The sequence below is a fragment of the Manacus vitellinus genome, unplaced genomic scaffold (genome assembly GCF_001715985.3).
Source record: "Manacus vitellinus isolate BGI_N305 unplaced genomic scaffold, ASM171598v3 scaffold_31_pilon, whole genome shotgun sequence".
Lineage (NCBI taxonomy): Eukaryota > Metazoa > Chordata > Aves > Passeriformes > Pipridae > Manacus > Manacus vitellinus.
The window spans coordinates 1,170,807-1,196,258 of NW_021940379.1; positions in this window are offsets into that span (position 1 = coordinate 1,170,807).

Here is a 25,452-nt window from a genome sequence, read left to right on the forward strand (position 1 = left end):
ATGGACACAGGGAGGATGGGACCTGCCTCCTTGATCCCTGTGGGGTGAGGATGGTCCCCATGTCCCATGCTCTCCTGGGACACTGCCCACCAGGGTCTCTCTGCAAATCCACCAGAGCCTGGTCCCTGTGTCACCAAGACAGCTGGCAGGGCCCCCCTGCCTGCCTACCCCTCATCAGATGGAGGTGAGCTCCTCTCTGTCCTCCCCTCCATCCTTCTCTCCACTCTCCCACTGCCACTGCCCTCAGCCGGACCACTGACACCCCTGATGGGACCGATGGGGCTGGGGGGGTCAGACTGCTCTCCAGACCCGGGGAAAATGAGAAGCAGATGTTCCTTCAGCGGAGGAAAGGTCTTGGGATATGAAATAGTTTCACCTGGTGCCTTCATCTTCTGAAAAATCACACGTGACAATCCCTTTTGAAAATGATCAAAGCCAGGCGCGGCGTTTCCTCTCTCCTCGCCGGTCTACTCCACTCTGTTTTATCAGATGGAGTTTAAAGCAAGAGCATGCTTTATTTTAAAACAGGCTTAAAAAATATTCTGGCCTTTCAGCTTGACCACTCAAACTGTGTCCTACGTCTCAGATGCTGGCCCAGAGAAGAGGAACAGTGTTAACAATAAGCAAAAGTACCTAATAATCAGTTTAATACAATGCTGCACAGTACTTATGGAGTTGGCATTCCCAAAGTTATTACCAGAAGCCAAATCTTAATCCTTTTTAAGTTGGGGGGGAAATGGATCAAAAATTAGAATGATATCAAGCATAAAATAATCTTCTGTCTGTATTGCACTGATAAAAAAAAATAGAATATATAATTACCATGTACAAACTGCTTATGTTTGTGATTATATGTTGCTGCCATCTCCAGGTCCTCCCGGTAAATGACTTAATTGGGTTGTATGATGTATGGATGGAGAGCAGGAATGTGTGGTGGATCTTGCAGGGTGCCAATCCCTGCACCGGGGCTGCCGCCGGGACCTGAGACACGGACAGAGCTTTGCACCTCTTGGAGATGCTGCAGCAGCTGTGAGGGGCTGCTGGGACCCCCCTGGGGGCTGGGTGCTCCCACCTGGGGGGCTCCTCTCAGAATTCCTTTTTCCTCCTCCTCTACAATTGCCCTATCCTACCATAGATTTTTTTTTTCCCCTGGCTATTTATGAGCTGAGTGAGAAGAAAGTCTGGCAGAAGAATGGCCTGGAGGCTCTGGGACACCAGTGGGGTGGATGTGGTGTGGGGATACCGGAGGCTGGTGATTTTTGAAGTTAGAAAGTGCCTGAAGGGCCATTGAATCCACAAGGGACCTGGGAGGGAAGCACAAAGGATCCAGTGCCCTGTCTAGACATTAAATGTACTTGAAAATCAAGTCATGGGATTATCTCCACAGAAAAACAGACTGGGCAGACATACAGCTACCAGCATTCAGGGCTGAAAGGAAATTGCAAGAAATAAAAAAAAAAAAAAACCCAACTCAGAAAGCTGGCAAAGCAAAAAGGCTGGGGCTTCCCGTGGCTGTGAGCAGCACCCAGATGGATAAGTCAGTGCCTTGGAAATAAAAATAGGAGACAAAATTTCAGGGGTTAGAGGAGCATCTTCCATTAACACACATACACACACATAGAGGAATGGTTACACGGAATAACCTGGCCACAGGAAAGAACTGTATTCATGTGTGGGATAAATAACACGAGAAGGCTCTGCAGGTAAAGGGGACACCCAAAGATTCTCTGGATGGGAGCTCTGATCTGCATCTCTGTGCAGAACAGAGAGCTGTGTGTAACAATAAATATCTGCCTGTGGATAGCCCAGGAATAAGTACAGTGTGTGCAACGCACCAGCATTACGGGATTTTTGATGTGTAAAAATGTCTTATTGGCTTTCTGTTTTTTCTCCCACATATCAAACCACAATACCCCTCACAGCCAAGCACGCTCTTTTTCACTGCCCGCTGTATTTATTACAGCTGAGGAAAGAGATTTTTTCTTTTCTGTTGGTTTTTTTTTTATTTGCTAAATTTAGCCATTTTTCTGGCGACGACATTCAGCGGCACAGAAAGCAATGCTCTCAGATAAGTTCATCATTCTCAAAAGCCTTTGGTGTCACTTAGTGAGGAATTTTTGCTCGGAAAAACATTTCAATGCAAATGATGGCCATTACCACAATTAAATATTTATTTTTTGCACCCAAATGCGAAGATAATTTCATAACTGACTCAGGAAGGTGGGCAGCAGGGAGGGGAGCATGACAGACGTGCTGGGCTGCACACCCTGTGTGTCGCGTGTGGGTGCTGTGGTGGGTCCTTGTGCTGTGGGGGATGTGTGGAAGCACACCTGGGTGGGGCTGCTCAGGTAAAGCTGCCAGAGTTTCGTGAGGTGACACCATTCGTTTGAAAGAGTTTTGACCACCTTTTGTGGGGTGGGATGACACGAGCTGTGCTGAGGAGGATGATGCAGTTTTGGGGTCCCCAGCACAGGAAGGACATGGATCTGCTGGAGCGAGTGCAGAGGAGGCATCAAGGAAATCAGAGGAATGAGCAGCTCTGCTGTGAGGAAAGGCTGAAAGAGCTGGGGTTGTTCAGCCTGGAGAAGAGAAGGCTCTGGGGTGACCTAATTGTGGCCTTCCAGTGCCTGAAGGGGCCTGAAAGAAAGATTGAGAGAGATTATTTACAATAGCCTGGAGTGACAGGACAAGGGGGAATGGCTTCCAACTGACAGAGGGCAGAGTTAGATGGGATACTGGGAAGAAATTCTTGTCTGTGGGGTGTGGATGAAACCCTGGCACAGGTTACCCAGAGAAGTTGTGGCTGCCCCATCCCTGGAAGTGTCCAAGGCCGGGTTGGACAGGGCTTGGAGCAACCTGGGACAGTGGAAGGTGTCCCTGCCCATGGCAGAGAGTGGAACAAGGTGAGCTGTAAGGTCCCTACCAAGCCAGGCCATTTTATGTTTTTGTGGCTCTGTGGTTCTGTGGCTCTGTGACTCTGCTTTTAACATGCTTCTCCAGAGATTCTGACTGGTTTCAAGTTCTTGGGCAGAGAATTTTTCATAATAGCCTCTAAACCTGCAAATCAATACATGAGATTTGCTAAACAACCCAGCCAAATCCAAGTTATATTTTGAACCTGAAAAAGTACCCACTGCAGTTTTTACAATTTACTCAGTGCTAATATTTACCTGGAGTTAATTCTGTTCCCTTCCCAACCTGGACCCTCCTTGTCGGGGGGAGGCTGGTGAGCAGGGCCTTTCGTTGCTCCTCTGGGGTGAAAATGTTTTGGATGAACATGATTTGTTCTCTGATTTCCCAGGATCCAAAACGTATTTGATGGTAAAGGTCAGAAGAGTTTTCAGTCATGCAAACAAGTTGCCAAATATAGACGGCCAGAACCGCAGAAACTTGGACAATTAATATTTAAGCTAGATTGAAACTAGAAGTGGTGAGGACACATGAGCAAGGGCTGTGCCCATCATGTCCCTTCAGGCTGGCACAGCACAGCTGACACTAATCCTTTGATCCCACCTGCTCTCAGGTGGTTTGTCACCAGTAAATCACCAATTGCTTACCACTAAGAAATCAATACTTTGGGTAACATCTTTGCAACAAATTTTGGCTACTTCATCACGGACTTGTTTAAAATCCAGAGGAGATCTGTTTGGGGCACTGCTTCCCATGACATGGTTGCTTTGGTTGTGCCACACTCAGGTGGCACAGGAATCCCACCATCCCTTCCTCTATCTCCATTGCTCTGTCACCATCCCTGGATCCTTTCAAGCTGGGATGGAGCTGGTGGGTCCTGGCCACCCTCCTCCCTTCTCCTGTGATGCCTTCACCTCCACCTGACCTCTTCTGAGAGCAGGGGTAGGAATCCTGTCTGCCTTCCCTCTCCTTAACTTTTCCTTTATTATACTTTTGGACCCACGTGTTCCAACTGCAGCTTTCCCCACTGTGACTGTATCTGGGAATCTCTCATTTCCTCATATTTTTTACCCAGTAGATTTGAACTCGTGCTGGTTTTCTCAGCTGTTCCTTACAGCACATTTAGGATTCAGTGCACCAGCCACAGCTGGGCCAACAGTTCCCTGAATTTTGGGGTTTGCCCTCACCCTGCAGACTGCTGCCATCTTCTGAACAGAGCCCCACAGCTGGCAGAGGAGAGATATGCTCCCTGAAGCTGCTCAACAGCCTTTGTGTGGGAGAAATTCCATACAGTGCAAACATCTCCTCTCTGGTGCTCAGTAAGGTGGGGCTGAAGGAGACAGAAGGGACCCTTTGATGAGGGGGTGTCTGAAGGAGTTTGTGAATGGACTGGGAAAGTCATGGGCTTGGGATCACGTTGCGCCGGCTGAAAGGGCCCCGTAAATGGAGTCATTATTGGTGGCAGTAACTGATCCTCCTCCTGGCTGAGAGTCATGGAGATTAGACATTAATTGAACACGGACTCTGAAGGGGGAGTTCAGGGTTATAGTGGGGAGGCAAAAGAAACATTAGAATCAGAGCATAGAGAGGGGCTGTTAATAAAGACACAAGGGCAGCTGTGCACCGAATGTGGGGGGATATAGGATTTCAAGAGCCAGGGTCCTCTTTCCACTGAGAGCTACCTTACATGGGATGTAACCTTAGGAATCAGCCCTGGAGCCACTGCCATTCCAGCCGTGCTGCCCTGGGGACAGGGACGTGGGGCAGGAGCAGCCCTGATGGGCAAGGGGGTCCCAGGCAGCCCTGCCAAGGGATCTGCATGACTGGGAGAGACCGTGGAGAAGGGAGGGCTGTGCATCCCTTCCCACAGCACACGGGACCTTTGGTCTCAAGGATGTGGGACCTCTCTGTCTCACATGCTGGGATTAATGGATCAGGAGGTGTGGGATAAGCAGAGCGGTTTGGGGAGGGTCACGGGGAGCCGTGCCCAGAACAGCTGGGGCTGGGTTTAATCTTGAAGTCACAGCGAGACAATGAGTTTTCCTCGCCAGAGCTTTTCAGTTCATTACTCTGCCTCTCTCTTTTCTGCAAATAAGTAAATGCACTTAACAGGTTGCTGCAGGTCACCTAAGCTCCCTGTCGTGTGTGCACTCTTATCCCCTGGTAATTGCAAAGTGCTGCTACCGATCTGAAATGTCAAGGAATGATTTAAATAGGAATTTACATTTGCTGCAAACGAAGGCAGCGCACACAGACAATGACTACAGCCAGCTGACACCCCACCACTACGAAACGGGGTGACAGGGCTGGAGTTCTTACCTTGGGGTGTGTCCAGGGGTATGTCCAGGAAATCGCAGAGGAACACACTGAGACTTGGAAATGAGCCACCACTGGTGCTGGCTGCAGGGTGGGGCATCACAGGTAATCCCCACCTGTACCACAAAGGCTCCTCAGACCCTCCCTTCCACAAGTACAAGAGGATGACCACACTTTGCTGGTAGGAGTGGAAGGACTCAGAATCATAGAATCCTGGAAGAGTTTGGGTTGCAAAGGACATGAAAGATCATCTCATTCCAACCCTCTTACTTACACAAGGTTTTTCCAAACATGTGGCCTCTCCCCAGCTCTACAGCAGCTGGAGGTGGCTCAGGGTGAAATGAGCTTGAGGGATCCATGTGTGCATATTGGTTCACTCACAGAGTTGCTGAATTCCCCACAAACACACAGCACAGGTGTCACCACAAGTATTCCTGGATGTTTGGCAGCCAGAACGACACCCTGTGAAATACCTGGAAACAAACCTGCCATTGGAAGTGGTGATCCTTTGCCGATTGCAAACATGAGGAGAAACAGCCAGACACGTGGACATTCCCTGCAGGCATCACCTGGAGCTGGAATGGGGCTGTCCTCCCTGCAGCCAGGCATGGGTCCCCACTTGTTTTCTCTCCCTGAATTCCAGGATCACTCAGAAAACTGTGAGTGAAATTCCCACTCGTGACTTACCCACACTTCAGTGCTGCTGGCAGCCACTGCGATCCAGTGCCAAGGTGCACCAGTCTGTTTGGACAACCCTCATATCCATATATCCAAACTTTGGAGATGTGGATTTTGCCACTTTGGGTTCTGTCAGACTTTCATTAATGCTTTGCTGTAGCTCTGATACAGCGGATAATGTGGGTTTCCCAGTGGAGCGTGTATTTCCTCAGGCATGCAGAGAGTTGGCACCTTTCCCCTTCTTCCTCTCCCACAGTTTCCACATGAGCAGTCCCAGCAACACGCACAAACCCATTTAGCAAATGGATTTTTTTCTTGTGAAGTGTTCAAAAATAGTCACCCTTTGTTATTAAAAATGGTGACGGGTGTATCATGACTCAACAGTCTGAGGGCAAACCTGCACATGCGATATCAATACTGCACATAAGCAACTGCAGGAATCGATAATTCAAGTATATTTCTGTATTTATTACATATTCAATCAACTAACTCATGCTCTTTTATCAATACATTAACTGATAATAAAACTCTGTTTACTATAGAAAATATTAGACACTGTATAACAAATGATTGAACATTAGTGTGTGTGTGAGTATCGAGCTGCAGAGGCACAGCGGGAGGGAGCTGTGCGATACCCTCCTGGTTATCCCACCTTGTGTGATTAAAGGGAAAACAAAACACCACAGATGAGAGATTAAAAACATCTTGTGCTAATACAGATCTGAAGCTATCAAAGTGGGAAAGATTAAAATGAGCTGGTTCCTGATTTCCAGTCCCTGTGGTGTTTGAAGTGCCTGCTCCGATCGTGCTGCTCCCCAGGGATTCCAGCAGCGACAGTGGCCAGACACGGGTTGGTGTGTGGAGTCTCCCCTTCCCTGTTTCTGCTTCCATTTTGGAGAGGTCACATAGACATGCTGCATTACTATTAGTTATATTTTACTTTTATCATTGCTATTACTTATTAGTCTGGAGCCCCAGGAGCCCATTGATCTGCTTCCGAGTAGCCCAAGCGAGGCTGAGCAGTCGTAGATCATCTTCGACAGAGGCTGACATTGGCATTTTCTGTCCTAAACTGTTTATTAGGAGTGTGTGGGCTCTGGCACAGTTTGGTCTGAGACAGTTTTGCAAGTGAAGCAGGTGATGGCAGAAACCCTGGTCCTGCCAGTTGGTGAGGCTGTGTGGGAGCTGAGGACCAGCCAGCACTGCATCCTGTGGGATGCTGGAGGCACCTGAGGGGTGGCCTGAGCAGGACCTGAAGCAGCTCGGGGAGGTGGGAGCCAGGCAAGTCAGGGGCCACTCTCCCAGGTAAATTATGTCCCTGGCAAGGACTTAGCTCCTGCAGAGCAGTTCAGAGAAGAGTGTAGAGCTCTTTTTTTGTCCTAAGATCCCAGTGTGTGATGTAGCCAGCTCAGTGCAGGTGAAGGACCCTTCTACGTTGACCTGGAGAAGGCAGTGATGGTCGTGCTGCAGTGGGGAGGGAACTGGCCCCTGCTTGGAGTGAGAGCAGACCATGGCGGAAGCAGGGGGTGTCTTTTCCTGCAGCTCTGCAAACATTAATTATCACAATCCCTGTATGAGAGCAAATGGGAGAAATGAAAGCAGAGAAAGTAGGATGCCAGGAAAATCGAACACCATTTCATGTGCAGAGAATGCAGTGCAAAGGAGTGAGGATGGGCTGTGGGCTGAACCCAGCTGGCCCCTTTGCATCCACCAGCACGCTGCAGTTGTGTTTGCTCTGAGAGCTGGGGTGCCCCATAGCCAGGGATGCTTTGGTTGTCAGGAAGGCCCTGCTCTCCTCAGCTCCAGCACAGCAAGATGCTCAAACACAATTATCATCTTTCTCATAAGCTCAGAGAACCGGCGGGCACAGTGTATGGGGCTGGACCTCCACCCAGCCCGTGCTAAGCTCGCACTCACCAGCTGCCCCCTCCCCAAACCAGTGGGGTCACTCTAAAACCCCCGGGCACTGGGGCATGGGAGCCCCTACAGAGCACACATCCCTTGCAGTGGGGCCAGAGCCACTGTGGCCATAGTCTGTGGATAACACAATGACCAGCCAAGGTGTCCATGTCCCAGTGCCTGTTTACATCCCTTTACTCTGGTGCTTTCTGAGGGAGAACGTCTGTGTCTCTGTCCCTGCTGATTGCCCTCCACTTGCTCGTGCATTTGATAGTTTCAGACAAGCAGCCTTCACCGGAGGACATGTCAGAGCACTGCTGGTTACTTGTCCAAAGGGGAAAACATTCTTTATCTCCTTCAGTAGCTCGTGCTTTCTGATGCAGCAACACCGTCCGCTGCTGGAGCCACACGAGATGCATGTTATGTGTATTTCAGTAATTCTGCAGATAATACACATTGTTCCAACTACACCAAGGAATAAAAATCTGCAATATTTTCAAAGGGAAAGAGGGGTTTCATTTACAAGATATGGATTTGTGTGGCAAAGGGGAAGGACATGCTATAGCCTGTGGTATGGGAGCTCTCTGGCACTGCCAGCGCCAACTTTGCCCACTTTTGTCTGGTCAGAGCAGGGCTGTGAGAGCAGAGGTGACCCGTGGTGGGTGGCAGGGAGCCCTGGCCATCACAGCTGCTGTGGACACCCCTGTGCTACCCCACCCTGCATCACCCTGGCAGAAAGCTGCAGGACACCCACAGCTGGCCCCAGGCAACTGAACCACTGAGCTGAAACAAATCCGAGATGCTGTTCATCACATGAAAACACAGGATTTTCACAGGGCCTTCGCATCTTGCTGAGGCTCCACTGATGTAGACAGGGGCTCATGAGCAGCTTTCTGCCCTGGGTATGAGTTCACCCACAGCCTCCTGCCAGTGTGATGGGGCCCAGGGTGAGGGGACCCACTGGAGAGACCCCAGGGCTGGGCAGAGCTGGGCTGGCAGCTTGGAAAGCCAGTAGCCCCAGGGCAGGTAGAGCAGTGGGAACGGGATGCCGAGCTGGGATGGACATGGGATGCACCGTCAGTGCTCCCCTAAAGCCAGTTTGGATGGTGGGGGTCACTGCAGCCCCTCACCCTGCCCTCAGGGCTCCTGGGGCAGGCCTCAAACACCCCAAACACCCCACGTGTGCAGATAGTTGGGCACTGTGTGTGTGTGTATGTGTGTGTGTGTGTGTGTGCGTGTGTTTAATAAAATACAAACTTACATTTCCCTTTTCAAATGAAATTAACATACTTTATTGCCAGCTATAAGAATTATTCCTTAAGGGTAAGAAGTTTATAAAAAATTTAAAGTAACAAAGGCAAACTTATAAAAAATTCATCTTTTAGTAGTGATTGCTCTATAAAAAAAAGAGTAGGTTTAAGTGAGAATACAAAATTCACAGAATTAATTATGTAAACAGAAAAAAAGGCACAACAGCTGAGAACTAAACTAATTAGCAGCAGAGTAGCCCTGCCAGTGGCAGCCTGGGCTGGTGCAATGGCTGCGTGCGCAGTGACATTTGTGTCCTCAAGTTATTTATAAAATAACTATGCTGAGGCTTGGAATAGTGCTGGTTTAAGCAAATGGTGAGTGGAGGGGGACACCAGCTCTTCTCACCTGTACATTGTGCTGGGATCTTTGTCCCGAGGATGCTACCACCAGTCACTGAGGTCCTCTCAGTTTTACTGTGGGCTCCTCTCGAGGAGCTGCTGCAGCTCTGCCAGCTCTGGGAGCCAAGCAAGGCAAACTCATGGAATCATGGAATCCCAGAATGGCCTGGGTTGGAAGGGACATGAAAGCTCATCTCATTCCACTCCTTGCCGCGGCCAGGGACACATTCCACTAGATCAGGTTGCTCCAAGCCCTGTTCAACATGACTCTAAATATTTCCAGGGATGGGACATCCAAAACCTCTTACACCAGGATTCAGGTGGGACATTTTAGAGACCTAATGGGGGCAGAAGAGATGACTTGTGACTTCATCCAAATACTTAAGAGGTACCAAGTTCAGCAAATCTAATATGCCTATAAAGTGCTGTGTTGAGGCACCCACTGCTTCCCTTGGTTTGCCTGTGGCAATGGGTTTGGAGAGTTGCCTGGCCAAGAGTCCCAGAAGGAAGAAAGAAAACCCCAGAACCCTGCAAATGAGAGTACTTGGGGGGAAACCCTCCTGCAGCCCTTCTCTGCAGCTTCCAGCCCTCAAAGCCAGGGCAAGGCTGTGGCCAAACTCTCTGGACCCTCAACCCTCCCTCCCATCTCAGTGGGGAGCAGAGAAGGGGCAGGAGAGAAGAGACCAGGCTGGGGTGGGAGAGGGAGTACCTTGCCATGGAAGTGCAAGTTCTCACCTTTGCTCAAACTCCATCCCTCTGCTTGGGCACAGGGGAGAAGGTGAAGAAGCTGAAGGAGGTGAAGAAGCTGAAGACACTGTCCCCAAAGCAGCCCCCTTCAGCTGACCCCAACCTGTGGACAGACACAGGGGGTACTGAGGGTGGGTTGGGAGGGATGTCCTGCGCTGGGTCTGTTCCCACCCACCCCCCAGGACTGTGTGGCTGGCTCTCCCTGTGGGAGCTGGCTTTCACCACCTGTGGGACCCCAGACTGTGGGAGCTGCCTCTAACCCCCGATGGGAGCCTGGCCCGTGGGAGCTGGCTCACCAAACATACCTGTACATGCCCAGCTGTGCCACTCTGGCCCCTGTATCCAGATCAGTCAGCTTTAATGATTGCCCTGCTCCATCCAGAAGAGCCAAATGCAACGGACGAGAGTGGAATGAGCAAGAGCCCTTCCGTTCACAGGCACATTAAACGTGTCATTGAGATGGAAGGTGCTTGCTCGTTCCAGCCTGCGCTTTGCATTATTTTTCACTGTAGGAAAATTTTCAGGAGGAGAAAAGAAACTTAAGGAACACATTTAAAAGTAAAGTTGAATAGAACAGGACTGCTGGGAAATACAAATGCTGCTCAAGTTTCATTCTGATTCCTTCTCCTGGCTGTCCTCTGCCAGGATGCTTGGCCAGCCCTGCCCAGGAGGTGCTGCTGTCAGCAGTGTTGTGCTGGCTCTCACCACAGCTCCTGTGGGTGTTCCCAGGCAGGTACAGTGAATGCCAGGGCTCTGTGGGTCCCCAGGCAGGGATGGGGAATGCCACAGCTCCCATGGTGTCACATCCTCTCTTGCAGGTCCAGGAGTTGCACAGGACATGCAACAAGGACAGTGGCAGAGACACGCATGGCTGGAGGTGGCACTTTGGGTGTCATGGTCACACTGACCCTGTTTGGATACAAGGCTACAGTGTTTGGGGGCAGCTGTGCTGCCTGGTGAGCACTGTCCTGCCAGTGTCTCTGCAGTGGGACTTGGTGTGGCTCCCACTTGGGGCAAACACCATGTGCTTGCCCTGTGCCACCTGCTGCTGTGACTCACACTGTCAGGTGTGGGGTGGGTGAATACTGTCCTCTTTCCCTGAGAAGGGACAGGCATGTGGGTGGGGATGGGGCCTAGGGTTGGCTCTGCCTCCCCTACTGCAGAGCCTCCCTGGTGCTGCCACGTAAGAGGCAGAAGCATCCCTCAGATTGGGAAGGAGCAGCTACATTTAGAAAGTGCACGAAAGGCAGCATCTGAGTTTCACAGGAGCCCCTCGCCCACTCCTTTTTCTCACCCGCTCAGCTTAATGCATTCCTGAAAAACCTCTTTCCCTCATCCATGGTTATTTTTGCCTCTGAGCCAGAGCATGAGTAGGTGGGATCATGTCACCGTGCCCAGGTGTGCTGTCCCAGGGGCTCACTCAGGTTTTGCAGAGTGAAGAAGCTCCGTTACCCCATCACCATCCCATGGCGAAATGCCTGGAGGGCATTTGCTTTCCCTCCTGCAGCCCCTTCCCTGTCCCAGACCCAGTTCTCCCCCATGTGAAGCAGATCTACTGGGAGCCAAGGTGGCTTATGTTCCATGTTGCCCTTCCCTGGCAGTATCAGTGATGCAGAGATCCAGGATTCCTGGGTGCTGGACATCCCAGCCCTTATTCCCTCCCCTACCTGGGAACATGGTGACTGTCCTGTGAAGGGAGCCAGGACCCACAGAACTCTGCTCAGCAGTAAGAGACCCAGAGACATGCAGATGCCAAGGGCAGAGTCTGGCAGCCCTCACTGAGCCTCCTGAGGGCAGAGCAGGGACCAGCTACCGCTCCAGAGTGTCTCCTTGAGGATGCAAAGCTGAAACGACCCCCTTGGCCAGGTGAGCTTCTGCCAACCCCTCGACTCAAACACCCCCCTTTCCTCTCTACCTCTGACAAGTGCCAGCAGCATGATGCCTCTGCAGGCAAACGCTCCTGGTGCCCTCTGCTTGGTGTTGCCCCTTCCTCTGGCCACACTCTGAAGTGGATTTCATGGGGATTTTAAGTGCTTCCGTCAGGCAAGTGCCAGCCAGGCCAGCCCACCAGGATCAAAATCCACCCTGGAAGCTCTCCTAATGAACTCAGCGGCCAGAGGAAGGAATTCAGATGGGTGATTCTCTGCACTCACGTTTGCTGGGAGGGCAGGGACAGACTCCGAGCGCTCAGCTCCGGCTGCTGCCACGGCACCGGGGCCAGCGCCAGACGCAGCCGGAGCAGTGAGGGAGCAGGACGGGGCACGATGAATATTTCATAGTGCAACGCCAGAGCTTTGCATTAGCACCAGAGTGGAGAGCTCAGCACTCCTGATGTTTGATCCTGCACATGGGAATGTCACAGCACATGAGCCTGGGTGGGCTCTGCTGGAAGCGAAGAGCAGCCAGGGTGGTTGCTCCCACTGAGCCAGGCACATGGCACAGCAGGGACACGGCGGCACAGGACCCTGTAGATGGGAGGGTAGGGATTGCTCTGCCGGCAGTTAAATTTGCAGGCTGATAATAGCTCCCTGGATTTCCTCAGGGCTCTGAAAATACCTGACTAAAGAGAAGATCTTCATTATGAAGGGAGAACAGGAAAGGTTGGATTGACCTTCCAACAGAGCACCAGCCACCACCACTAAAAGGTCACTGTGGGCATTCTTGCTGCCTCTGATTCCTGGCCTGGGGCTGGGAGGGGTGGTGGTGGGCACTGGCACCAGCCCACCCAGCACAAACCCTCTCTGGAAATGCTTGCCTGGTTCTAAAGCCCAGGTTCTCCGTGTTCCCAGGAGTCACCATTCCTGCAGGTGTTCAAGGAACAACTGAACGTGGCAATCAGTCTAGTATATAAGGTGGTGATCGATCACAGGTTGGACTTGATGATCTTGGAGGTCTTTTCTAACCTAAATAATTCTGTGATTTTGTGTCTGGGCTCTGTGGCAGCTGACAGCCTCTGTCCTTACAGGGACCTGGAGCCTGATGCTGCTGCCCTGCATGGAGCTGGCTTTGTATCATCACCTGCTGCTGAATCAGCCCCAGTAATATCCCGGTGGCACTTCAGAGCTGGAGAGCTCTCAGCTGGGAGGTGCTCCCTGCCACTGGCACCAGTTCAAGCAGCCTGGTGAACTAAATTGATTTTTTATAGTTGCTCTGGAGCAAGTTAAATGAATCTGTTAGTTGCTGCTCCTGCTTAAAGCTTCCCTCAGTGCTGGAACTGCAGCGTGGTGTTCCATAAAACGGGGGGGCTGCTCAAGCCATACCCCTTGCCCGGAGCAGCGCTGCTGTCATTAGCTGCCTGCTGCATAATTCCACATCATTACAGCATGCACTCAGAGGAAGCCATCAGTGGAGCGAGCCACACTGAGCTGGGAGAGGAATCAGTGCCTCAAATGGGAACCTTGTGCAAAACACGACGTGCAGGTGTCTGCATGCTCCTGGTTTTCGTCTGCGGTCTCCCCTGTTAGTCCAGTGACAGCTCCAAGTGTTAAATCACTGGGAGGCAGCTCAGCCATCACAACCCTGCCCCTCAGAGACAATGATGTTAAAAATTAACTGCAGGTTTGCTTTTATTTTTGGAGAGGTATTTTTTTCTTTGAACATTTCCCCACATTTCTGTGCAGTAAAAGAGCTGGAAACCCACTCGCCAAAAAAATAGTGCAGCCTGAGATTCACAGGACTCCAGGACCTGGAGCTTTGGGAAAAAAAGATCACTGCTCACATGTGTCCTCTCCTTGGGGAGGGACTGGAGGCTGCGTTGAGGCTTGAGGGGGCTCGATGGTTCCTGCATGTGTTGCATCCCCAGGGGCTTCAGACCAGCAAGAGACATCAAGAGAGGCAGCACTGGAGAGGGTGTTGCCCAGGGCCAAAACCAGCCCAAATCAGCCAGAAAACTCCTGGGTGGGTCTGCTCAGAGCTACACCACAGCAGTGCCGTCCTGTGTCCCGTTGCTGGTGCCCTGCCTCTGCAGCTGGCAGTGCTTCCCCCGTGTCGGGGGCTGGAGCTGGGGAATGTCAGCAGAGCATCCCTCCCAAAAACGGGGCTGGGGGATGCTGAGCTGGCAGAGCATCCCTCCCAAAGCAGGACCAGGATGGGGCCGTGCGGGATCTGGCTGGCACCATCACGGGCGGTTTCTATCACTACACACAGCTGCTGAGTGCGCCTCTTCCTTCCCAACAGCTGCTGGGATCTGACCCTGTCCATCAGCAGTGCCAGGAAAGCCAGCGAGCTGCCGGCAGCCGCCTCGCTGACATCGGTGTTTTCAAACACGCAGGCAGCGATGTGATCGGCGCCTTCCCCAGAGGCCGCGCTCGGGGCCTCGCTGCGCGGAGCTGCCGCCGGTGCTGCCAGGAAATGCTGCTGCTGCTGCCGAGCAGAGTTTAACTCTTGAAGCGCAGCGGAGCCGCGCTCGGTGCTGCTCCGGCGGCTCCCGGATCCCAGCATCCCGGCACTGGGAAGAGGGGCTGAAAGAAAAGGAAACTTTGGAGATGGAGGAGGCAGAGCTAGAGAGGATGAGGCCAGGGGGAAGTTTCCTGATGGTGCCATCACCGGGGACAGAGCGAGGCACAAATCCCGTATGACACCAAACCAGTGGGTAGAGAATAAAAAAAATGGGGTTTGTTGACTCGGGACAAAAGATAATTAATATCGATTAAAGCAATATAAATGTCACCAAGCATTAGCAGGAGAACCAAGAAACCACTTAAGAAGCAAACAAAGGATGTCAGAACCAGGCGATAGCAGGGAGAAAAGGGCACAGGGAAGCCTTGGCTCTGTCGCTGCTGGGATCAGCAGCGGCCAACGGAGGTCCCGTCTCTGGCGCTGCCCGGAAGGGTCTGGTGCTGCAGGGATAGGAAGCAAGGGAGTCTCGTTATGCTTTGAGTCGCATCTGGGCTGCGATTCCCCCTGTTGCTGGAAACACGGAGTTTCCCCAGGAAGGTGACTCACACCTCGCTCTCACTCGCTCCTCGCCCACATCCTCCATCCCCATCCCTCCTGCACCCTCTCACTCAGAAGGTGAAGGTGCTGCCGAGTGCCCGCTGGCTTTATTGCTTTCCTGACTTTAGGAAGCCATTCGGCTGCATCTTCCAGCACCCTTGTTAATTTGAACAACTATTTATTAAGCCCCTCACCCCCTCTTCGCCCTCCCCCCCCGCCCCTCACATTATGCATGCGGCCACCGGCTCCCGGGCTGTGACTGCTGCATCGATCGGCACCACTTCAATAACCTCATTGAGATTCTGGGCACCGGCTCAGGGACTCTATCTCAGTGTCTGGTCAATAGCTTATATTTTTAATTTGTCGATAATCAGTCAGGACCTTGGTCTGAGTGCTGCCGAGGCTCCGTGCTCAATGGGGAAGGTGAAATCACTCAAGCAGGGTCATGTTTATGGCCTGAGCTGAACCATGGGAAATGGAGATATCAGTCAGGGTTATGAAAAATAACATGCTATATTATTTTTCATAAACCTGACAAAATCATATTAATTTAAAGACAAAGATAAGGCACCCAGCTGGCAGCGCTCACTTTCTCTTCCCATCTGAGTGTGCTGCGCCCTGGCAGGTGCAAACAGCCCCAAAATGTGCAAGCCTGGCACCACCACTGCCACATAGGGCATGTGCCCAGGAGCCAACAACAACCCCCACCTCTGACACCATCTCACTCGTGCCACTTCTCCTCCTCCTCATCCCCTCTCTGACTTCAAGCACCAGGTGAAAGCAGTTCCTTCAGCCCAACGAGCAGCAGCTGAGGGGAATTAGGTATCAGGACCAGAGGGGTATATATAGCTCAGGAAGAAGGGGGGGCCTTTTTTCTTTGAAGGTGATGCCTGAGGACTGCTGTTGGGAGCTTCAAGACATGACTTTTAGAAGGAGAAGATACCTCTGTTTGCAGGTATGTGGTGAGCCCCAGGGTCTTTTCCAACTAATACTTGGAGCATTTAAATGGTTTAAAAGCCTTTTTTTTTTTTTTTAAATTTGATAAGACAAGGGGTTATTGTCTAAAACTCTAGGCTTCTGGAGTCTGTATCTATGAGCAGTGTCACTGAAGGCATGTTGTTACTGGTGTTGGCTCTGCCATAAATATATCTGTGAGATTTGGGAGTGGAGGAAGGAAAAAAAAAAGCTTGCAGTTGCAGTTTCAGCCTTTGAAGAGAAAAATGTGGTCTGTAGGGTTTCCCATCTGAGGTGTGTGCATGGGTCTGTGAGCCCTGGGAGTGGTGTGCGCTGGAGGTGTCAGCATGTGGGCTCAGGGTGTTTATATATAAACTTACAGTTTCTAAACAAAACCACAGTCCTGTGGGCTCCAGCTCTGTGGGTTGTGGCACCTCCTGCGTGGGGGCAGCAACGTGGGGAGCTCTGCTGGGGTTTGTCCCTCTGATGGACTCACTCAGCTCTGACTGGGACCAGCGACCAAGTGCTGGCCAGGCCCCCAGCCCCATGCCTGGGCAAAGAACAGGGCTCATTGCAGCAGTGTGAGATAAGGTTTGAGGACCTTGTTAAATATGTATATGGAGATGCAGATTTTTGTGCACCATTTGTCTGCAATCTCTCATCTCTCATGCACTCAGTTCTACTTGAAAAGGCCAAAAAAGGTAGAATAAACTGTTAGAAACCCCCAAGGCAGGATGAGCTGACAAGTCAGGAAATGTATATGCACACCTGGAGAGGCCATGGCTAAATAAAAAAAAAAAAAGCAGGAAAACCTGGAGCATTGATTCTGCCACAGCAGGTGGTCCTGGTGCTTTGTGGTGTTCTGGAGGGATGGGAGTCAGGATAAGGAGCTGTGCTGGGAGGGGGGACCTTGCCTCTGCTCTGTTTCATCCTTCCAGGCACGTGGACTGGCCTTGGTATGAGGAAGAAGAGGCACTGCAGGGCCAGGAGTGGGCTGGGAGTGCCTGTGACCTGCTTGTGTGGGAGGGAATGATGCTCTGGGCCCAAGTGTAGGACTGACCCAACCTCTGCTCCCAGGTTCAACCTAAAAGTACCCCAAACTGGCTCATGGCTGTGTCCCCTCCCTGTGAGGAGCTGGCCCTGTGCCCCCCCCCCATGGGCCTGGCTGTGGCTCAGCAGACTGGGCTGCAGGAGGGCTGTGTTCCTGTGGCTTGTATCCACCAAGGAGTCCTGTTCCCCTATCTCACACATGTCTCCTTCGATTTCCCTGACAGCCAATTCTGGAAAGTTGGAAGGTGTGCCATTATCTGGGACTACATTATGAAAGTGTCGCACGGGTGATGAATGGCAGCGCTCAGCGGCTCTGAGGAGCAGGGAAGAAAGAGTGACATTAGGAAAGATCTGCTTTTTATGGTTTCTTCAATAGGGAGGGCTCTTTGGAGGGCTGTATTTCAAATCAGATAATCAAACACTCCTCCTGGCCTCCCAAACTTTGCAAGAAAGTGCTGAAGGAGTGTCCTGGTAGGGTGACAAGGGGATGTGACTTGCTTCAGTTCCTTCCTGCCTATTGTAGGGAGCTCTTGGGCAGCAGTGCTTCCCTCCCCTTGTGCTGCCCTCGCTGCCTCCAGTCTGATGCTGCTGCCTCACCTGCTGTGGAAGTGCCTGTGCTGGGCACTGTGAGGGTCCTGCTGGGGTGGAAAACCACTCCCAGGGTGGGTTTGCTCTAGGGGAGGGACTGGAGAGCAGGAGGAGAGTTGCAGAGGAAGCTGTAGGAGGTGGGTGAGAAGTGGCGACCCCAGTGTTCTGTGATTTTCTTCATCCTGGGGGTGGTGAGACATCGCCTGAGGGCTCTGGGGCTGGATGAGAGGGGATTGAGTTGGCTGTCCCTGCAGTATGGTGCGGTGGTGTTGGCTCCAGCAGCTGGCACTCCCCCTATGTGCTTCCATGCTGGGTGCTTGACACTCTGCACATGCAGCTCCCAGAGAGGCCTCATCTTTCTCTCAGTTCTTGCCTGCAGACCCTGCCCCCTGCCCTGCTCCAGGGCTGCCCCTCAGCCCCGTGGCTGCCCCATGCCTGGCTCTGGCACTTCCCATGCACCTCCTCGTGCTCTGCCCTGGAAGCAACTAATAAGGTACATGGGCACATAATTTAAAATGATATTTAATATCACTGGAAAAGCCCTAAAGACCTATTGACCATGCAATATACTGTGTCAGTGCGTTTTACAGGCGAGTACAGAGCGAACATCAATAACACCACATGTGCTATTGCTGCACATCTCGCCAGTAAAGACCCAGCTCAACAGCTGTGAGCCCTCTTTGTGTTTCTCCCATCATGGTGAGCCCAGTGCCTGGGGGAATCTGCCACAGTGAGCTGGGCTCGTGGCACCTTTCCCAGCATCTCCTCCTGCTGTCCTGCAGTGGGTGGCTCTGGGAAACTGCAGGGAATCAAGGAGGCTGGTACCTGGCCCCACATCCAAGTGAGGAGAGAATCACAGAATGACCTGTGTTGGAAATGACCTTAAAGTTCATTTTGTTCCAAACCCCCTACTATGGGTAGGGGCACCTTCTACTAAATCAGGGTGCCCAGAGCCTTGTCCAACTTGGCCTTGGACACTTCCAGGGATGAAATACAGCTTCTCTGGGAAACCTGTGCTAGGGCCTCACCACCCTCACAGGGAAGAATTTCTTCCCAGCATCAAATCTAAACCTACTCTGTCAGTGTGAAGCCATTCCCCCTTGTTCTGTCACTCCAGACCCTTGTAAATTATGCCTCTCCATCTGTCTTGCGGGTTCCCTTCAGGAACAGGAAGACCACAATTAGATCACTCCAAAGCCTTCTCTTCTCCAGTGTGAATGATCCCAATTCTCTCAGCCTGAGAGGGCACTCAGGCTCATTCCTTTCCTTCCTGAAAGGTGGATGGTCTGTCCTAGATACCATAGAACTGCCCTATTTAACAGGACAGAACATCAGCAGCACCAGGCAGCTCAGAAAGTAAAAGCTTCAATTTTTTTTCCCCCTGTTGCCTTCAGGACATTAATAAAAACAGATTAATAAAATCAAAGGCAGCACAATTAGACAGGGCATCAAGGAAAAAAATGTTTGCTGTACAATCTTTCAATTTCCATGGCAGTTCTCACGCTGAGAAAATCTGTCTGCAGTTGCTGATGAAAAGATAGAAAGCTGATGTGTGAAACACAGGGGAGGGATGTACAAGAGCAGCTGCCTTTGTGCTTCTCATGTACACCACTCGTGTGTGGTGACATTCCCAGGTTCCCAGCACGGGGCTGTCCTGTGTGCCCCCTTGGTGATGGCTGTAGGATGGTGTTTAATGAGCTGGGGTTAAATAAAGGTGATGGGCAGAGGGTTTGAGGGGGCTGAGCCTTGTGAGGGTGGTTCACCTGCTCCCAGCCCCGAGTGTGGCAGGAGCCCATCTCCCTGGGGAAGGATCCTGGAAAGCCTGGGTGCTCCTGGAGTGGATGCTGGGGCTGAGGGAGGACTCTGCTCTCCATGAAGGCTGCCCTCCAGAGCACGGGATTTGGAGCTCTCTCCTGGTTCTCCCAGCACTGTGTCATAAGGAAATCATTTATTTTCCTGCCGTTGCTGGGTTACCTCCATTAACCTGGACCCTGTTTGGAGCAGCTGAGACAGTCTGGCAGGTCTGGGGGAGGCTGGGCTGGCTGCAAATCATAACACACCTCCAGCATCTCTGGCTCTGAGGTTGAAGTGAGGATGGCAAAGAAATGATCCAGAGCGCCGCCTCCCTGGCAGGGAGGGACCCTGTCCCAGCCTGGAGCCTTCTCCAGCCGATTGGCGTCTCGTACATGCCACGGTACGGGCTGGTCCATTTGCATAATGAGGCTGCGGGAACTTCCCTCGCTCAGAACCGCAGTGCAAAAAGAGCGAAGACAATTACGGCCGTGTTTACACTTGCAGGAAGACACCTCCTGATGACTTTCTATCGGGAAAATTCCTTCTTGGAGGAGCTGCCGGCTGGCTCTGTGCTGCTGCTCCTGGTTGGTGCCTGTTGAGACCGGAGAGGAAGGGACCAGGGGTGGAACTGTTCCCTTCACCCAGGCTGAGACATTCTCAATCTAGAGGTCCTTTAGGTTGTGATTGTGCTTAAATTCAAAAAATATTTTTAAACATTATAAAGTGTGAAGCTCGACAAAAGGCTCTTGCTGAGTGAGGGTTCTTGTTGTGCCTCTCTGGAAAGGGCTGGACTGGCTGGGGGCTCCCGTGGGCCCAGAGGGTGAGCACTGGCAGGGTGGGCACAGCCCATCGTGCATGTGCACCATGAGGTGGCCTGATGGCTCCCTCTCCCCTTCATCCTCAGGGATGGAGGAAACAACAAGTGACCTAGGCTGTTTGGGACTTTTTTGTTTGCAATAACTCTGGATCTAGTTTTGACAGTGTGAATAGGAGCTGCTCCCAGGGAGTTGATCTGGAGTGTGCTGCTGAGCCAGAGAGAGCAGGGCACAGTCCCTAAGGTTGCAGGATGGAGGAAAGAGAAGAGCCCTGAGCAGCAGGGGCTCAGGGGGCCAGGGAAACCCCCTGCCTGCAAGGGAAGGATGCCCATGACATGGTGGGCAAGGGCCTCTGGAGCTGTGTCCCCTACACCATCAGCCCGGGGGGAAGTGTTCGGCTGCACGTGGATCCCTCCCGTCAAATGCAAAAGCACTTTGTGGAATGATGGTAATTATTATAGCACTAAAACAAAGCACCAAAAGCTGATTGCTTGGGAGAGATCACTAACTATCTTTCTCTAATTACTTGGCTCCAATTAACATTTTACCACAGACTCTCGGCAAGCACTTTTCTCAGAAGAAAAAAAAAGTGTCAACAGCAACATAAAATAAAAATACAGTAGCCTTGGAAATAGTCCTTGACATCACACTGGAAAAATAAGGAAAAAAAGCCCAGCCCTCCCAGGGGCCTGGTGAGAACGGGGCTGGCACAGCAGGCTGAGGGAGCGTATGTGTGGCAGGGAGGAGCTGATAGATCTGGAGGAGCCCAGATGCCCTCAGGGCTTGTAATGGGCTGAGGACCAGTGACAGTGGGGGTCTGGGATGGGCAGAACCACCAGCATTCCTGAACTGTCCTGTGGTTTCAGTGCTGTCAGCTCTATGGAGGTGCTGCCCTTTACATGGGGAAAGTCACTATGGCCACGAACAAGGCAGCCCAGATATTGGCATCTGAGGTTTGGGGTTTCTTTGTGTCTCTGTGTTGGGATAGAACCATGAAATCCTTTTAGGTTGGGAAAGTCCTCAGAGACCAAGTCCAAATGCTCCTCCAGCACTAACCCATGTGCCCAAGTGCCATGTCCAGGTGTCTGTTAAAGCCCTTCAGGGATGGTGACCCCGTCACTGCCCCGGGCAGTGCTTTCCATGAAGGAGTGGTTTTGGCTGTGAGGAGGGGTGTGGGGTGTAGGACACCCGGATGCCAGGTAGCCCCCAGTGCTGGAGGGGGGCCCTCTCAGGTGAGGGGCTCCCCTGCGTGGCTGCCCAGGGCTGTGGGTCTGGCAATGCTGGCAGCAGGTTCCCCATGGACTTTACCATGGGTGATCCCTGTGATGTTGTCTGTGGATAATACTGCCAAAGCAAGGCTGTGCTGGGTGCAGGCTGGGCAGTGCCATGTGCTCAGGGCTTCTGCTGCCTGGAATGGCCAGGGGATGAGCCCACTCACCCCTTGGGAACTGCCAGGATCCATTCCCCTGTCCTGATGCGACCCTTGGGCTGGTGGCAGATCCTGATGGTGAGGCACAATGACAGGGTTTGGGGTTGGAAGTTTCCTCCCCAGGAGTTGCAAGGCAGAAGGGGTGGTCGTGGGGGGCTGGCAGTTGGGTGGGCTGTATGGATTCAGCACAAAAGCTTTCCAAATCCCAGTACCCCCCTTTCCAAAGGCCCTGGGAAGGGCCAGGACAGGCGTCTCCTGCACACCAGCCTCAGCAGTGCGTGTTGCTGTGCTTCCTGGTGCTCCCATATTTACATACATCCTATAATTACCATCTGCACAGCCAGAGGCATTTGCTGGGAATGGGTTGGTTCCATCTGTTGGTGCAATTTTCTCTGAGGAATTTGCATTGATCACTTTTTTATGCAAAGCTTTTGTATAGATCATTTTTCCCCTATTTTTTTTTAATACAGATAAATAATTTTAGTGAGTGCAGAGGTCTTCGATGGCAGAGCAGGCAGAGACCCCCCTGGTCTTGGAATAGCAAGTTGCTGATGTTTTCCTCCCGCTCAGCACAGACTAGCAAGTTCAGGCTGCTCCAAGGTGGCATTTCTCAAATATTTATTGTTTTCTGTTATCCTTGAGGTGGTAACTCATCCTTGATGTGTTGACCTTAAATTAGGAGGAAGAGGGTGTGGTAATCAGTCAGTCAAGTGATTCCTTCAGATCAGAGTTCAGGCTCAGACATGGTGAGACCAGACGGGACTTTTGCATATTTTTGACAGCTGTAATGAACAGGGCAGTGTTGTATTGATTAACTGGCTGGGAAATTCCCACAGCCCTCCAGAGCTTCCTTAGGTACTACAACTGCTCCTAGTCACCCTATAGTTTACCCTGTCTCATCCCTGTAGGCAGGGGGTCAGTGGGGGACAGGGCAGCTGTGGAGTGCAGCATCCTTGTGGATGGGGTGCTGGGAGAGCTGTGGGATACAGGGACACCCTTCCTGAGGGGAATGTCACCAGCTGGCCCTGATCACCATTTTGGGACTGTTGGATCACAGAATCTCAGAATCACTGAGGTCAGAAAAGACCTCCAAGATCATCGAGTCCAACCTGTGAAAGATTCCCAGCCCAGAGCACTGAGTGCCACATCCACTAGTTCCTTGGACACCTCCAGGGATGGGAACTCCACCACCTCCTTGGGCAGCCCCTTCCAATGCCTGACCAGCCTTTCAGCAAGGAAATTCCTCCTGATGTCCAACCTGACCATCCCCTGGCACAGCTTGAGGCTGTTTCTTCTTTCCTGTCTCCTGTTCCCTGGGAGCAGAGCCTGACTCCCACCGGGCTCCACCCTCCTGTCAGGGATTTGTAGAGAGTGAGAAGGTCCCCCCGAGCCTCATTTTCTCCAGGCTGAGCCCCCCAGCTCCCTCAGCTGCTCATCACAGAACTTACTCTCTAGACCCTTCCCCAGCTAAGTTGCCCTTTATTGCTTTGGGATCCTTCCCGGTGTCCTGGGCTGGGCTGAAAAGCACCGGTGCCATGAAGTGGGGAAAGGAGGCAGTAAGACCCCAGGGGGGCTACCAGACTCCTGTTACAGCCTGGCTCCTCTGCCTGCAGGGCAGCAGCTCCCAGCAATGAGGAAGAAACTTTAAAAGGCTCTAAACAAACAAAAATAGCTGCTCCTGTGCCCTGTGGGTCTTGATTAAAGAAGTTATTGTAAGGAAGTTGTTGGACTTGCTAATTGGGGTGGGTTAACGAGGATCAGCCAGGTTCTGCCCCCCCAGTGCTGGCAAAATAAATAAATAAATCCATGAAATCCATTGTGCTGTAAACAGTTCTCAGGAAAGAGCAGAGAAAATGAAGTGAACTCTTCCAATGCATCATGGAATATTACTGTATTTCATTTACTGTGGCACCAATTAGATGAGAGCCTGTTCTATTAACGTGCACCCTTGCAGATCCATGCTAAATTAACTGCTGGATCTTCACTACAGCAGTAAAGCGATTGATTTCTCCCCTTAATCAGTTTATTTCATTAGTTATACATTTATTTTTACATGCATTTTGCCGAGCTGCAGTGAAATGACCTATCAAGGTATGTGACATCACGGAGTGATTTGAATATTAACCAAATAGCTATTACAGCAGTGCTGGTGCTTAAAGATCATATGTAAATCAAATGTCAGGGGATAAAATTGCAGCAAGGGCTGTCAGAAAACAATTTAGCAGTGGTTAAAGAGACGGCTCATGGCTGGGGAATGGTGAACTCTGTAAATAGATAATCCACTTCCTGGTTCTATGGGAAAAACAGTGAAGTTTTCCCCATACTGTACTTTTTTTGTTGTGTTAAATTAACTTTGTAGTTTGAAATCTTTCCCTTTTGTATTCACCATCTGGCTCCTAAGCACTATTGTAACTTTAAGGTTGAGCTGGGTGCAGAATAATTTCCATTTCTGACCCAGGAAGCTGAAATATGTTAAATATAAATAGCTGTGAATAGTGAGAGGCAAAAATGGCTTCTCCGGTCCTGTAATTACGGGGAACGTGTTCCCAAGGGGAAAGGGAAGAAGGCTGGAGTCTGGCGATGTGTCTCATCTCCTGTATGGGAGGCAGGAGAGTCAGCTGTTCCTTTTCTCCTGCCTGGTGAGGTCTGGGGTGTTGGGATGGTCCCTGAGCAGGTCTGAGAGCAACAGGGTGACTCCTGTGTGCTGGGATCAGCATTGGGAGCATGTGCCCCATGGTTGGCTGAGCCCCCTCCCCCAGGGGCTCCCAGGGGTTGCTTGTGGCAATCCAAACTCGGAGGTGGGCTTGCTTTTGCCTACCAGAAATACCTTCCTCTGTGCCAGGAGTGCCCAGCCCTGGTCTCTCCTTCCCCTGGGATCAGGCTGCGGCATGGCAGAGCCTCGCTCAGGGGCACGGGAGGCTTGGCTGTGCACAGAACCCAGGGAAGGGGGTGAAGAGCTGCCCACCAGTCACGATGCACGTCCCCTCCTCTGGGTCACCAAGCTCTCCCAGCTCTGGGGCCCCGGCAGAGCAGGTGACTCTTGGGCCACCAACACCCACTGACACCACCAAATCCTTGTTGGGGCAGCTGCAGCCCCAGCTGGGAGGTCACCCTGTGGCCACAGAAGTGCTGAAACAGAGCAATTTGGGCAGCACGGAGGCTCCTGTGAGCACCCAGCCGTGTGTTTGTCTTTGAAGCAGCAATGAGGAAATGAAGCATCAATGACCAATAATCAAAGGCAGCCAAGGGAAAACCTGTGGCGGATCCCACTGCCCAGCAAACAAACATCAACGGGTTGTGATGTGAGCCGTGCCATAAAGCCATCCAGCGAGTGCTCCCTTCCCAGGGTTTAAATCCAGCTCCCGTGTCCCTGGGGCACCATCTTACAAGATCCGTCTGCACAGAGTAAACATTGAAATTATATAATTAGCCCCTCAGAGAAAAGAATTCTAAATTCATGGGAGCTTAAAGTTAAGAGAGAAATATTACAGCTCTTCCGCCCTTCCCTCTCATCTCTAAATGCTGAGCGGTGCAGTGGGAGAGAAGAGATTCCAGGAAGGAGGGAAGGAAGGGCTGGGGGGGCTGAATGTGTCTGAGGGTCCCCTGTGCTGAGGGGGTTGGTGGACACAAAGTGCCACCACAGGTGGCACAGGGTGCCGGGGTGCAGTGCAGGGTGGGTGGGCTCCAG